This window comes from Schistocerca nitens, chromosome 5 (assembly GCF_023898315.1).
Source record: "Schistocerca nitens isolate TAMUIC-IGC-003100 chromosome 5, iqSchNite1.1, whole genome shotgun sequence".
Classification (NCBI taxonomy): domain Eukaryota; kingdom Metazoa; phylum Arthropoda; class Insecta; order Orthoptera; family Acrididae; genus Schistocerca; species Schistocerca nitens.
Window position 1 is genome coordinate 85,119,512 of NC_064618.1, and position 4,246 is coordinate 85,123,757.

The 4,246-nt window shown below is 46.2% G+C and overlaps 1 pseudogene; it reads left to right on the forward strand.

Moving 5' to 3' along the window:
* Positions 1–3,668: 3,668 nt before the first annotated feature.
* Positions 3,669–3,786, forward strand: LOC126261207 (5S ribosomal RNA; annotated as a pseudogene).
* Positions 3,787–4,246: the final 460 nt, after the last annotated feature.

Sequence of the window (4,246 nt, forward strand, 5' to 3'; positions counted from 1 at the left end):
CTAATAATCCAATGCTCTCTTTCATCTCATCTATTACCTGCCTAAGTTTAGCAGTCTTAATCATTGTCTGTACATTTATGGTTCCAATTCTGAAAGTCTTATTAGTTTTAATCTTCTTTGAGGTTCTTGGGAGCTCCGACTCTTCCCTTATGCACTTTATGGCAGGTCTCCCAGAATCCGAATGCCTGCTTGCGTCGACCTTGGTCAACGGGGGATTGTCCCCCTGGGGTAATCTCGACTCCATAGTGCAATCCATTCCATGAGCTAAAATTTTTTTTTGTTGGGACGGCTCATGTCCGTCCAGTTATACGACTGAAGTTGTTAGCCCCAGAAGATGTGTTCAGACCGCCCCTGAGATGGGGACACAGACGCCTTTGGTAGCCGCCCCTAACATGGAGTACAGCCGCTACCTGATATGTTTCAGTGGCTCTTCCATTCTCTCTTCCGCCGGGAAGCGCCGTTCCTCTTCCGCCTTCGAGACCGTTGTCCGGACTTGCCTGTAACCCTAGGTAGGGGCCCTAACTGGGTGCTACCATCTGGAGCCAGATGGACCCAGTTTTTTTTTTTTTTTTTTTTTTTTTTTTTTTTTTTTTTTACGTGGTTGTTACTCCTCCCCCTCCTCCTTCCCCATGACTTGCGAGATGGGCCCCCGGGCTTGGGACCGGCAATGGCGGAGTTTCTGACAACGTACTGTATGTTTATTGTGAGTTGCAAGCTGTGTGATTGACGCAGCATGCTGCAAGCAGCAAAACGGTCCAGTATTCCTGTCCAGAACAATACGAGATGGTGTTTGTATATGTATAAGGCCAAGCAGATGAAAACGGTCGAAAGGCAGCATGGCTCTACCAAACTATCCTCACAGATACTAACCACATCACACATTTCAAGTGCTTTTTGGGTGTTTGAGTGACCATAGGCTCTTTCAGACAGAAGGAAGTGCAGGTACGCACCGGACTATGCGTACACCAGATTTGGAGGACCAGATTCTACAGAACATTGAGATGCACTCTAGTACAGCTCCAGACAAGTGGCTCGCCAACATGGTGTAAGGCAAAGTACCATTATCTGTATCCTGCAGGACAACCGCTCCTACCCCTGTCACCTACAATGGGTGCAAGAATTATCAGCAGCGGATTTCCCTCTACGGGAAGGATTTTGACGATGGTTTTTGTACCAGATCAAAATTATTGGATTTCTGTAATCACTCCTGTTTACCGATGAGACAACCTTTGTCAGAACAGGCTTTATCAATCTGCATAATCGTCATCTGTGGGCAACAGACAGTTGTTAGTGGCATCTACTGTGTCAACGATGTTCACCAAAATGTTCAAATGCGTGTGAACTCCTAAGGGACCAAACTGCTGAGGTCATCGGTCCCTAGACTGACACACTATTTAAACTAACTTAATCTAACTTATGCTAAGAACAACACACACACACCCATGCCCGAGGGAGGGCTCGAAGCTCCGGCGGGAGGGGCCACGCAATCCGTGGCATGGCGCCTTAAACCTCGCAGCCACTCCGCGCAGCCGATGTTCACCCTGTATACATAGTATACACACACATAGTGTGCAATCAGACATGCACACACACACACACACACACACACACACACACACACACACACACACACAACTATAAAAAGCGGTTCATTTAACTATTCCAAACCCATTCACACATACAGCCACTATTTACAAATAAATAAATACACTCAATGACTCAGTGAATAGTGTGAGTACAGGAGGGTGCCGATCCCGTCCCCACAGATTTTTCCAGTCGGTTCAGTTACTGAAACTATAGAAAAATACAACAGCTAAATACAACGACCGATGGGAATATCCACTGACATAAGCGAATTTGACGGAGGCTGATTGTAATGGCCTGACACCTGGGAACAAGCATCTCAGAAATGGCGAACCTGTTCGGCTACTTGCGTGCTACTGTCGTGAGCGTCTATGGAAAGTGGCTGAAGTACGGTGAAACCACGAGAAGGCAACGAGCTGGACATCCACGGTTCATGACAGACTGTAGAGGTCGCAGACTGGCTGTAATGTAGAACAGACAGCGATCTCTGGCCGTTTCTGCCTACAGTGTACAATGTTAGTGCAGGGACCAGTGTTTCGAAGATCGCCGGTCAGCGCACGTTGTCGAACGTGAAGCTCTGCAGCAGACGACCAATGCGGGCTTCCATATTGCAAGACGTCACCTTTCTGAAAATTGTTGCCGGTCGATTGGGATCTTAAATTAAAAAGGAACCCTGATTTGAATTAGGCGCAACAGAACTTTCCCTTTGATCAAACTTGGCTACATATAGAGGTGGCTTGGATTACCTAAATATAAAATCATCTTGCACTATCTTATTGTCTTCCAGATGTCTTTCCAATACCCTTTTCATGGGGAGACACTTTTTGGAGAGGGAAATGAAGTGAGTTGAGGTTGAATTACTCTTAACAAATGGATTTCACTAATTTATAAAATTTATCACTAGGACCAGCAACCGTCTTTGAATGAACAAGGTATCACTGAAACCGTAATTAGATAACAGTCGTGCATTGATAATGATTACTGGAAGGGAAACAAAATAAGAAATCAGCTTACGACTCTTATGACGGAGTTAGGAGCAGTATGGGAAAACGGAAGATAATCCTTCTTACTATTCTACCTGTGGTGTCACCGCCAGACACCACACTTGCTAGGTGGTAGCCTTTAAATCGGCCGCGGTCCGTTAGTATACGTCGGACCCGCGTGTCGCCACTGTCAGTGATTGCAGACCGAGCGCCGCCACACGGCAGGTCTAGAGAGACTTCCTAGCACTCGCCCCAGTTGTACAGCAGACTTTGCCAGAGATGGATCAATGACAAATACGCTCTCATTTGCCGAGACGATAGTTAGCATAGCCTTCAGCTACGTCATTTGCTACGACCTAGCAAGGCGCCATTACCAGTTTATATTGAGATTATAATTAATGTATCATCAAGAGCGATGTCCTCCAATTATGGATTAAAGTTAAGTATTCAAGCAACTCCGTACTTTATTTAGTAGACTCGACTCCTTTACCTTGTTCCAGACCTCACGCCAGTCTGCGTGAGCTTAAACGTGTGCATTTCGGCCTCCTCTAGCAACACGGTGTTGGCTCTTCTGCCAACACATCACTACCGGACTGACACACAGCGCAAAACAGACATAAAATGGTATATTCTTCCACGATAGTAACTTCTTGGTTACTTTGAGGAGATCACAAGCTCCGAAAGAGAAGTTTTCTGTTGACACATTCCAGTGACACTGCTCACGGAATCATCCTTCAAGTGCCAAAGTAACAAGTACACTCCGTATTACTCGAGCTAAATCGCGTAAGAGCAATATCTAAACTCGAGTGATTGCTGATGGCAATTAAATGGTATGGGTAATCGTACTTCGATCATTATATTTCACGCACGGTTCAGAAGGACAAATTGCGGGTCGTTCAAAGACATCTAAAAATGAATCAGAATCGAAGTGCAAATTTTCTCAGAATTAACGTGATACACAACAATCAAGAAAATGCGGCACATAGTTAGTCGATGAGACAGACATCTACTGCGTGCACACGGTAGCCTCCATCGTCAACAAAGCCACGAGCTTGCCCATATTTTTCTATCGTAACTTAAGTAAATCAGTTCACTGAAATGGCCAAAGGCCTTGCCGCAGTGGTAACACCGGTTCCCGTCAGATCACCGAAGTTAAGCGCTGTCGGGCTGGGCTAGCAATGGGATGGGTGGCCATCCGGTCTGCCGAGCGCTGCTGGCAAGCGGGGTGCACTCAGCCATTGTGAGACAAACTGAGGAGCTACCTCATCGAAAAGTAGCGGCTCCGGTCTCGTAAACCGACATACGGCCGGGAAAGCGTCGTGCTGACTACATGGCCCTCCGCATCCGCAGCCAGTGACGCCTATGAGCTGAGGGTGACATGGCGGCCGGTCGGTGCCGTTGGATCTTCATGATCGGTGTTTAGTTTTTAGTTTCTGAAATGAAAATAAAAACAGTTGCGAACGTTCTAGAAAGTGAATGAAATGAATCGGTGCCAAGCAGACTTGCTGCTGCGTCGCGTTCCGAAGACTGACCAACACGAAAATAAAGCAGGTGTTTCGGCTCGTCAGCGTATATCGTTGCCAAATAAAAAAAAAAAAACAAAAAACTGGCCTGGTGTGGGGTTCTGTAGAGACTTAATTATGTATATAGATAGATAGTTAATCCATTCCGGCTATCAA